The sequence below is a fragment of the Benincasa hispida genome, chromosome 10 (genome assembly GCF_009727055.1).
Source record: "Benincasa hispida cultivar B227 chromosome 10, ASM972705v1, whole genome shotgun sequence".
Taxonomy (NCBI): Eukaryota; Viridiplantae; Streptophyta; class Magnoliopsida; order Cucurbitales; family Cucurbitaceae; genus Benincasa; species Benincasa hispida.
The window spans coordinates 60070783-60083293 of NC_052358.1; the positions used below are offsets into that span (position 1 = coordinate 60070783).

General features: G+C 29.2%; 1 long non-coding RNA gene across 1 annotated transcript; it reads left to right on the forward strand.

The window, feature by feature from the left end:
- Window positions 1-10148: 10148 nt before the first annotated feature.
- On the forward strand, window positions 10149-12044 carry LOC120089209. Its single transcript, XR_005485093.1, has 2 exons — window positions 10149-10347; window positions 11617-12044. It is a non-coding gene; the product is annotated as an uncharacterized LOC120089209 (long non-coding RNA).
- Window positions 12045-12511: the final 467 nt, after the last annotated feature.

Below are 12511 nucleotides of genomic sequence, written 5' to 3' on the forward strand. Positions count from 1 at the left end.
TCAGTGGAAAGATCCAATAATTGTGTGTGTAAAATTCCAATATTTGCATTGCTAAGTGTTGTCTTCATTTGAAGACACTTGCACCACTAATTCCACTTTGAGTTAGTGGATTTTTTAGTGTCAAATTTTCATCAAACTCAAAGTTTCATGTTTTTGCATGAAATGACCTTTAAAAAGAAAAGATTTAGAATTTTTTCAACTCTTGGCCAAGTGGAATTTTATGAGATTATTTGATAATCTCAACCTTTATTTTTTCTCAAATACTTAACCTTTTTCTCTCCAAATTAGTCACTCACGGATCCCATCATCCCGTTCTAAGGTCGGAGAATAGTCGGGAAGACTCTCGTGGTGGTCTACAAACCGTTCGTGAGGAGATTGGAGCTGATTTAGAGAAGACTTGAGTCTACAAAGGTTGTATTTCTTTTATCCCTTTGTAGTTAATTTAATTGCATGTTTATTCTTTGAAATTAACCTAATTAGAGTACTTTAGATCTGTTATTTCTTACGTTGCGCATGTGTACGTTCCATCATGTAGTTGTTGGCTACTGAATCTCAAGACCTAGCCATTCAGATTCAAAGGAATAATGAGCACAAGATTGAGGTGGATGTGTTGTTACAGATGATGTGAAAGGCAGTTACTAGAGTTAGGGCTGCTTCTTTTTCTGGAGGAATGGATGATCTGCTGCTCATGACAAATGATATTATGTTATTGTCTTGTTTTTGCTCAAATCATGCTTTCTTTTAAGGACTGGATAATTTTTGTAAGTCAGACAAAGGGGGAGAAGCCCTCCTGATGTTATTTATTTTGTATCTCTCAGATAGGGTTTTTATTGTTTTATATTGATCTGTCTGCTTTTTTTAATTAAATGTTGTTTGTGTCTCCACATCCTGTTTGGCTTGTTGGGTGTTTTGGTTTATCTATGCTTGGGTTGTGCTTTTGGCTCTTGCTAGATTTATGCCTTTTTGTTTTTGCATAAAAAAAATAATAGCCAAAGAGAGAGTTTGTTAGAGAATTGATATTGTTTATATTTGTTTAAGGTTGTTTGGTTTTTGTTATATAAGCTGCTTCACTAGTTGGCTTTTGAAATGTCCTATAAGATGTCTCTCGGAATGCTGTTCCTACATACTATTTCTTTCCTATCTGGAAAATTGTACGTAAATATTCTTCTTGAATTTTTTCCTTATATAAGCTCTGCAGATTATGGTTGGGTCTATTTCCTTTTTCTCGTTGTGCATGTTTAAGAGCAAGCTGTATTCTTGCTAGAGTTGTCACTTTTAAGTATTTGATTGAAGTTTTTGTTATGTGTTCCGACTGAACAACGTGATCGTGTGTCAATCTTAGAGATTGTGAAGCAAGAAATTTTGTAGATCTTGAAGCGTTGCTTTTGATCTTCTTGAATTGATACTTGAGAAGGATTTTTTGTTTTATAGGGGGAGCCTAAGGTATCATGAGAAGGAGTTCTTAACTTAAGGGGAGCCTGAGTTCACCTAGTGGAGTGGTTTTCATTTGAAAGTGGAAAGATAGTAGTTGAGAGGGAGTCTTACCGCTAAGGGAAGCCTAAGTGATTGCTTACTAATAGTCTCATACTTCGAGGGAGTCTAAGTCTCATTGAGAGAAGTCTCACACTTAAAGAAAATCTACATGATTATTCTTCGGGTTGAGCTATTCATGTGTCACAGTATTTGCTATTTATTTACATATAAGTACAATGTTATAATCTTTTGACTTTATATTAGTAAAAGTATCTTTTCTTTGTTGCTAAAACGCAGGTGGTATATCGCTGAAATTGGTTAGCAAACCTTGTGTTTTGCTTGTTCAAGTGTTTTTCCGCACCTTATTGATTGTCCTTGTAATGGTTGTAACAACAACGTTATACTGTGTTAGATAACCTTAATTTCATTTTTTTTCTCTAGCCACTTTTTGGTCATTTTCGAAAGTGGTAACATTAGCCATTTTTTTTTGTTGGTTTTCAAGGGGTGTCATTAGCTGTTTCTAAAGAGCTAACTTCTTGTTTTAATTTTCGTGTATATTTTCATAGATTGTTCCAAAGATACAAACCCAGAGCTTTTAACCCATAATCCCTAAATTAAGTACCTACAACACACATCAAAAAGATAAGAAACCCCATAACTGATTAAAAGCTTTTATTAAATAAAATTTACTTACCGTCATCATTTGTGAATTTCACTACGAGGGATTTTCAAGTTTGATGAAAAGGAACCCATGTTTTATGCAAGAAACTTTCTCAAGCAACTTTTTGGTCATTTTTTAAACCGGTAGTGTCATTTTTGGATGGTTTAAAAAGGGTACTATTGTCAATTTTTAAATAACTCCCTTCTTTTTTTAGTTTTCATGTATATTTTTAGAGATTATTCAATAGACAAAAATGAAAGAGCTTAACCCATAAACCCTAAATAAAACAACTACAACACACAAAAACAAAACAAAAACAAAAAAACAAGAAACCTCATATTAGTTTAAAAGCTTCTATTTTTACAAAAAGAGTTACAATCATTGTTTGGAAAAGGTAGCATGGGCCATTTTTCGATGAAATGTTATTAATTGACCGTCATCAATAAAGAGTTATAGATTTTAATTCAGTAATTGTTATTGTTTGTGTTTTTTTGTCTATTTTTGTCTTAATAACCCTAAATCCAATAAACTAACATCTAAGGCTGCCTTATGAGTCTTGAACTGTATGTAGAGACATACAGAGATTAACGTTCAAGATACAGCCTGAAGGGTCTATAGCATAGGAATAAGGCTGGGTACCTTATCCTAGTAACATTATGGATATAACTCACTTTGTATTTGATGCAAACGCAATGAGACAACACGTTCGTGTAGTTGACATGCGAGTAGGGTATCCTATGCAAAGAGACCAAACCGCGAAATAGTAACCACTAGATGTAATACCATTAACTAGTTAGGTTCCTATTTCAATAAGATGACCTAAGCAACTTAGTCTTAATCTTAAGTATATCATGAACTCTTGTTCATGAGGGATTGATCTTTGATTGTATGGGTGAGGGTGGCCAGTTCGTCGATCCAATATGCCTACCATTTTAGGGACAAGACTAAGTGAGGAGCTGGGAACATAATAATATAACATGGAATTCACTCCTTTTCGTCCTAAGGGTATGTAGATAAGTGTTCCCTTAAGTGCTGTCTCTGGGACTTGAACAAAGGTTCCTGCCCTTTCATTGGCTCGAGAGGAGTTTCTGTTTATTGGTTGAACCATTAACACGTTATTCATTAGAGGAGCATTGGTACTTAAGAAGTTAGAGGTAACCCAAGGATAAAGCAGTAATTTGGCTCAGTTGGAGTTACAAACACTCTGAAGGACTAACTTTCTATTATTGGTCTATATCCGCGGATATAGAAATATAATTGTAATGTGAAATGTGCAATTGTGGACCTTTAGTGAGGTGTACCCGCAATTAATGAATATTGACTAACTTGGTTAATGAGTTTAGCCAATTAATCTCATATCGTTGGAGCTTCTGATTATCCGTCAAGTCCCATTGTTAGCTCACTAGATGTATTTAAGAGGGATAGTTTGAATTCTTGCAATTAATTTGAGAAAACCATATATTATTGTGATTAATATATAATTAATTATGGATATGATCTATAATTCAAATTAAATTGGAAAGTAATATTTGAATAAGATTTAATTAATTAATTCAAGAGATTAGATTCACAAAGAATTAATTAATAGAGAGGTATTGCACATATATGTACGATGTTTATGATAATTAAATATATATATATACATTAAATTGGATTTAATGTATAAAATAGTTATTTAATTAATGTGAAAATTATATTAAATAAGTGTTATTTAATTGTGCTAATTAATTAAATAAATGTTATTTAATTAATTGGGCTAATTAATTAAATAAATATTAATTAATTAATTATGGAAAAGTGAAATAGGAAAAGGATAAAGGAAAAAAGGCTTGGTTCTTCTCTATATAAAGATCTCTCTATGGCCACTTTGGGAGCCTTTAGGAGACACAAACACTGACAATATACAGCAAACAAGTGTTATTGTGCAAAATTTTCTCTTAGCCATAAAGAGAATCATCTCTACTATCCAAAAACCCTTTTCTCCTCTCCCTCTCCTGACAGTTGGATACCACCTATCCCTCTATTGGAATCCAAGAGAATAACGAGGTTATTCTTGTGGTAGTGTTTGAGATTGTTCAAGAAATTTTCATGATCAAGATCGTTGGAGGAGCCGTTCGTTAGAACTTTGAGAGGATTGTTCGTGAAGCTTGAAAATCTACAAAGGTAAGAATGGTTCTAATCTTTTCCCAAAGCATGCTAATTTTCATGCTTATATTTTGTTTTAGTATAATGAATTTGGTTATGTAAAAGTTGAATTGCGGATCTGCAAAGTGTTACACTTGATGGAGTTAGCAAACAATTAGCGAAAGAAATTAGGATCATTGAGCACTCTGATTCATTAATTTTAACATCTAAGTTAGCATGTTCATAACAGAAAATAGGGTTTGAAGAAATTACCTTTGAAGACCTTCTATCAACGAATTCAGCTTCAATCTTTAATCCAAATGCTAGTAGACCACCACTTGACCTTCTTTACTATTCTCTTGGACCTTAGATTGATTTGTGGGAATAAAAAATGAGCTAAATTTGAGGGAATTTTTTTATAGAGGAAGATACTGGTTTCAGCTGAAATTGAAGAATCCTTTCTTCAACCAAACCTTAGCCTAAAATCCCTTTTGCATGTCCTTCAACCAGCTGAATTCAGTTGATTTATATTACTCTCAGTCATGCAAGCCGATTTCCTCATTACAAGCCACCACCTACTTGATCAATAAGGTGGAATTTGGTGTTGTTCAAAGTGGGAAAACCCACTCAGCCAAAGAAAGATGATGGAGAGTTGGCCGAAATGGGAACTAAATGTTAAATTTTTTTTCCAATTTCTTTTATTTTCTAAATTTAAAATCAATTTCCTAAAATAAAATCCAATTTTCAATTTAATTTATTTTAAACCAAAATAATTTTTAATCAAATTTCAAAATTGGAAAATTTTTTAAAATTAATTTTTAACCAAAAAATTTCAATAAATAATTTAATAAAATCAATTTTTAAAAATTAATTTAATATCAAATATTAAATTTATTCAACACCAATTCATCAATCATGAATCTCTATTCATGTAATTTAATATTTAAATTGAATTTAATTATTATTTAATTCTCCAATTTCGTTTAGTTTCATAATTAAATATGTAATTATATCACATATAATTATTAATTCCCTAAATTCAATTTTGAACATTTTAAATTTACTCATCACGCTATTCTAAGGTTTAATCTGTTTGTGAGCTAGTAGGAAGACCTAATGAGCCTATAGATCATGGACTCCAACGTTCCGAGATTAATCAACTAAACTTTTTAAACTGATTTAATCAATATTCATTAACTATCGATTCAGTCCACTAAAACCCAGTAGTTGTACTCCCCTCATTGTAGATATACTTTTGTCCACTTGATTTAACCATAATCAATAAGTCGACCCTTCATAAGTTGTTCGTAATAACGACTGGGTCAAATGCTATTTTACCCCCAAGATTACATCTTGCTCCTTAAGTTCCTCTGATCCTCTAATGAACAATTAGTTTGTGATACAATCATTAAACTGAGTACTTTTCAAGCCAATGAAAAGGTGAGACTCTTATTCAAAACCTAGAATCAGTACTTAAGAGAACAATCTCTCTACTACCCCTAAAAATGGGTAGGAGTGAATTCCGTTTTGCATCCTATGTCCTCAACTATCTACCCGATCTTACCTCTGAAATAGGAGGTAAGTTTATTGAGTCGATGCTATTGAGCCAACCCTCATCTGTGCAAATTTAATGATAATCCTGAATAAATAGGAGTTCATAGTTAGCTCGGGATTAAGGTCGAATACCTAGGTCATTGATTTGAAATAGTTAGTCTTAAACAGTAAACAACGTTATAAAGTAAGAGTGACTCGTTTCTCAGCCCAGTCTTATACAAACTCTTTGCATAGAACGTCCAACTCGTATATCTCCTCATGAATGATTTAGGATCACATTGTTTCTACTAAATATAAAGTGGGTCACATCCATTAGTGTTACCAGAATAAGGTAACCATACTTTATTTGTATACTATAGACCATCTTTATGTCTCCACATAAAGTCCAAGTACTCATGTAATAGCCATGGATATTAGTTTATTGAATTTAAGCTTTTACAAATACAATTTCCATATTCAATAACATATTTATTGAATAAACTTCAATAACAACATTATTTTAAATAGAATATGTTTAAATTTACAAACTATGGGTTTTTATGATATACATCCTAACACGCTTCCGTTGTGGGATTCAATCCCTTCAAGAAACATATTCCAAAAGTCCTTTTTTCCCGCATCCACTTTTTGCCTATTATGGAAAAGGTAGCATTGGTCATTTTTCGATGATTTTAAAGGGGTAATATTGACCATATCTAAAGAGTTATCTTCTTGTTTTAGTTTTATTTATTTAATACTTTCAAAGATTGTTTCATGGATAAAACCCTAATATTTTAACCCATAATCCCTAAATAAACCTACAAAAAAAGATATATATATATATATATATATATAATTATATATATATATTTATATATATATATATATATAGATAGATAGATATTTAAAAAAAAAAAAAAAAAGTAAACCTCGAAACGATTTAAAAGTTTGTGGTAAAAAAGAAAACAGAGTTACAGTTGTGAATTTCATTATGGGACACGCTCAAGTTTGATTAAAAAAATCCATATTTTCTTATCGTTTTTTCTTCTGTCTACTTTTTTGTCATTTTTTTTTAAAGGAGTAGCATTTGCCATTTCTAAAATGTTCGATCCTTGTTTTAATTTTTGGTATATTTTCATAGATTGTTATAAAGATAAAATCCCAAAGATTTTAACCCATAATTTCTAAATATAATGCCAAGTCAAAAATAAAATGAGCACCAAACAACAATTGATCCATTTAATCCAAAATAACTTAACCAAGCAACAATCGAAGACACAAACATTAGTTTGGGTGTTACATAAGATATTTTTTTTACCATTTCTCAAACGCAATGCACAGTTAAATTTTGTCATTTATCTCAATAACCCAATAAATTTTGCATACCATTATTAATTTAAATGGTTTAGAAAGAGACCAATAAGGCCCACCCATCTGAAGATCACCATCTCACCCACGTGATTTTTTTTTTTCACACTTTTGAGTTATTTCTCTATTTCTCTACTTCTTTATTTTATGTTGTAGATGATGGTAGCCCCCACTCTTGTTGCATTTTTGCCCATCCTTCATTTAATATCCTAATTTCTCCATTCATTAATGTTCTTTTATTCCACAAATATCATCAACATAACTCACCCTTCATCCCAACCAAAGTTTAAAAGTGTCGATATCGGCCACGATAGTGAAGTCTTTATTTTACGAAAATATCTATGAAAATATCGATAAAATATTGTCAGAGGAATAATCCTAAAAAAATTATAAAAACAAAAAATTCATAGAAAATAAATTTAAAGTAGTAAATAAATATTTTATTATTTTTAAACAAGTTCACATGTCGATTATATGCATTAGTGACATTCCGTTGCTTATTTTTTAAGTTTCATGGATTTTTCTATAATATAAGAGAAATAATCTCGATGTCGAATCCATGAAAATGTAGAAATATCGATTGAAATATCGATATGAAAATTTATTAGTATGATCCTAACGTAACATGAATTTAGCACTATAGTTGATAATTGACATGTATTTCTCTTTTTTGAAATTGGGAGCTCAAATTCTCACATTCACAAATTTATTGAAAAAAAAAACACAATTCATCAAAAAAAAAAATTATTGTATATATTCTTAAATAAATAAATAAATTTAATAATGTATGCTTTAATCTCTGATATAATGTTTGGATATTTAAAAGCTTTGAATTTAGTCTCTTATGCTTTCACATTTTTTTTTCTATTTCATCACACTCTTGATTAATGTAAATATTGGCTTAAGATAAATTTATATGATCTAATACTTGGTAAATAAAATTTGAAGTTTTCTTCTTTTAGATCATGACCGTTTGTTTTCCTCCAAATTTGGGATAATTCACTCAAGTAAATTTATCAACCAATTGTTTTATTCTTCCTCTAAATTGAAAAATGTTAGTACATAAATCAATTTGAAACTTATGAAACAATAGAGGCTAAATTGAAATAAAAATATTCAAACATTAAAGACTAAAACAAATACTTAGCCTGTACGTATTTCATTGTTGATCATCACCTTTAGTTAATTCTTGATTACTCACACAACATGTAAATGTAAATAATATTTTTTATGATAGCCAGGTTAAGAGGAATTTATGGATAAAAACTCTCCACACATATGACTTTCAAATTGATGTACTAGATCCATGAATATTGGCCACTTGAATGGGAAATTTGTATGTGTTGTTGATGCTAAGTCTTTGAAATGGGTGTTTTGGTTTGGCCTACAAATCTTGTATGCCTCAAAGTTGTTCCCTTCTTTCCTACACACCTTAGGCCATTGCACATGAAGACATTTATATAAAAAACCAAACATATTTATTATTATTATTATTACAACAAAACACTTCTCTATTTTTTCCCCTTTTTTTCATTTTTTATTCATTAATAAAGTCATTGAATTTAGGGTTTGGTTTATGCAATATTGAATCATAAACTCTTCCAAACATGTGTGTGTCTTAGAGAACAACAAACAATGGCATTTGGGTTTCATTAATTTTTCTAGTTAAGTCACCAATTGATGGAGGTTGGTGAGAAAATATGTTATTTTAGAGTTTGATTAAACATGAAAAATATTAAATCATTTGATTTGGATTTAATTAGTACTATGACTTCAAGGTTTAACATAACCACATATATATCTATCCTTATACAAATCTAGCAATTATTTGTTGGTTAACATTTCAAGCTCATTTGACAATTTTTTTTTGGATATAACCATTTTGCTTTCAATTGTTGTACTTGTTAAAAGATAAGCCTTGTTAATTAACTTTCTTTCATTTTTTTTTTTTTTTTATGTTTTAATCTTTCTTAAATTTGAAAAAGGAAAAAAAATATGGATTATTTTTCAATTTCTTCCAAGAATTTTAGAAGTTTTTTTTTTAGTGACTATATATTAAAATTTGCCAATCTCAATCATGCTATTAATTAGTATAATATTTTGAATGGCACATTTATTCATTTGATTTTCTTAATGAACTATCTTTAGATTACAGAGAGTATGTATTTGTGGTATTATATTACATTTTATGGTTTCTTTTTAGCATTTCATCCTTTATTTTTAGACTGTTGCAAATATAATAATCAGATACAAAGTATTAATTGATATAATCTGATGCAAAAAAATGTATAGACTTATCAACATTTAGATTTAGCTTTTGGAGTCTATAAGTGATAGAGTTATCATCGATAGGAGTCTATCACTGATAGATTTTGCTATATTTGTAATTCCTTAAAAATGTTGCATACACATAATTATTAGTTAGTACTACCCATTATAATTACCATTTAATTTGAATTCATCTCACTCTTATTTTAGATTGATAATTTTAGTTAAATATGAGAAAAAACCGAGTGTGTGGGACATCTAACATGTGTATTTTCTTTTTGACAATACGTAGAATGGGAGAATCAAATATCTGATTTCAAGGTTGATAGTACAAACACTATATCAATTGAGATAGATTCATTGTAATTAGCTATAGTTTTAGAAGTGTAATTATATTTTAGCTATATATCCATGACAATTTCTCTCTTGTTCTTTTTTCCATTACTCATTTAGATGCTAAATGTGGGTTTTTATCAACATTAATGGCCTAATTTGGCTGATTTTAAACACTCCACATTCAGGCTCAAAACCCAAAATTTCAATTACAATTACAAAAGGCTCATGTCTCCAACCACAAAAGCCCATCACTTTCATTACAAGACACTCGCAAAACATTGACATGGACTCTCAACACCATAGCTTTTGTTCTCTATGGAATAATACAAATTTTATGCTGCTCCACATGTGCCTTTGCACAGAGCTCCCAATCAACTTCCTTTTCTTTTAAAACTCTCTATAAAAGAAACTCCTCAACTTCAACACCTTCTTCACTCAAAAACAAAGCTTCCTTTTTGTCATCACAATAACAAAATCAAACACAAAGCACAAAAAGGTCCTTCCAATGGCTATGCTTCCATGCAAACGCATCCTCGTCGTCCTCATCCTCGTCCTTCTTTGTTGTTTCTCAAACAAAGCTATAGGTAGACTTTTCAATCTAATGTCTTTTCTTTTTCTTCATTTTTATGTTTTAATTAAGTTACTGTTAACCAACATGTTAACTAATTGATTACAGTAAATCATATTGGTTAACCAAAATGTTAACTAATTGATTACAGTAAATCATATGGTTTTTTTTTTCCTTTTTTTCCCTTTAGTTTTTTTTGTGTTAAAAAATTAGGTTATACTCTAACAAATAATATTAACTTGTGGATTATGATAAATTGGATCTTCGAGGTTTCGATATATATATATATATAGACATTCTAATGTAATCCTTAGTAATTTATCCACACTGTCCTAAATAAGATGGAAATTTTCATTCTCTTGTACAATATCTTGAATTGTACATGCATAAGCTAGATGCATATAATTTATTATTTGATAAATTTTGGAAAGTGTGTGCGAAACATAGATACATACAAACATGACAACATATGTTTCTTGAGGCCTATTTTGCAAGTTTAATGGGACTATGGAAGTATCTTTCTTAATATATATATATTTAAGAAGTTAAATTTAACTTTATATAGAGTGGAATTATTTATTTTATAATCTACTTTTGTAAATCCTATTTCAAAAAGAAGGGTTTCTAACAAAAAAAAAAAAAAAAAAAAAAAAAAAAAAAAAAAAACAAAAGAACAAGAAATTAAAATTGTTGATAAACAAACTTTAATGTTGTCTCGATTTCAAATAATTTGGTTGTTTGTTAGGGTAAGAAATAGAATAACGAAGTGATTTCAAATCTTATTTTTTTTTTTTTATAAAAGAATCTATCTAAAATAGCCGGGTTTTGGGAATTTCATGATATTTAAGGATAAATTACATATTTAATTAACTTTGTCATATTCTAATTTTTAATGATAAAATCATAATAAAAAACCTCTACCAGTAAACTTTTTATCTTTCTTTTATTTTCATATTAATGTTGTTTAAACCCAAAATTTTAAATACATTCATTGTAAAACTTTCTCGTCCAAAATAAAATTAAAAAAAATTAAAATCATATCTTGGATTTCAAATCTGATTTGAAAATCGTTTCTAGTACTTTCTTGATTCGAACAGGGTGACATCAAACAAAACAATATTTAAATTCAAAAAAAAAAAAAAAAACCACATGTACACTTGAATAAGTTTATTGTATACCTAATCATAAAATAAAAACTCATTCTACAAAGATTTTCTTCCTTTGTAAACCTAAATTTTATGTACAAAGTTGGACTGAGATTTCCCTATTGATTTGTGGTTTGCAGCAGCAAGAAGTTTGGGAATACCTCAGCTTAAAAGTGATGTTCATAATCAGAAAGTTATTAATAATGATGATCTTAAAGTTCATGATGAAGAACATTTCTCAAGCACTGATGATTTGGGTGCAATGGATTATACTCCAGCCTCCAAGAAGCCTCCAATCCACAACTAGAATTTTATTTGTAAAAATCCAAACACTTTTACTTCTTTATTATTAATTTGTATGATATTTTACATCTGCCTTTCTCTTTTTGTTTTTGGTTCAAATGAAAGCTTCAAGTAATGAATTATACAGAAATGGAAGATATGAGCAAATTGTGAAACAATGTGGGTTTCATACATGTGCAACTGTTTCAATATTGTCTCTTTTCTTTTTTAATTTTTATTTTGAAGTTAGATTGATTGTCAATAGAAGATTTATGTCGGCATAAAATGGTCTTCGAGGACTTGTTTGATAACGTTCTCAATTTTTTATTTTTTTTTTATTTTCTTGTTTATTGTTTTTTGTTCTTTTAAAACTAGAAATAGAAACATGTTTGATAGCTATTCTTCGTTCTTTTATTTCATTAAAAAAAAGAATCAGGAATAGGAATATATATTTGATAATTGTTTCTTATTTTTTTTGTTTTTTAAGGAATGTTTTCAAATATAAGAAAATGAATTGACTTATTTATAAATATAACAAAATGTCACTATCTATCAATAATATTTTCAACAATTTTACTATTTAAAATAAATACTTTTTTTACTGACGTAAAATTTATTACACATAATATAATAAAATATATGACATTTTGACTAAAACAAATATAAAACTGTTATAAAGAGTTTATAATATTTAATACAATTTCCAAGACAATTTTTTTTTTAAAAATAAGTATAATAAATTTTGTCCTTCAA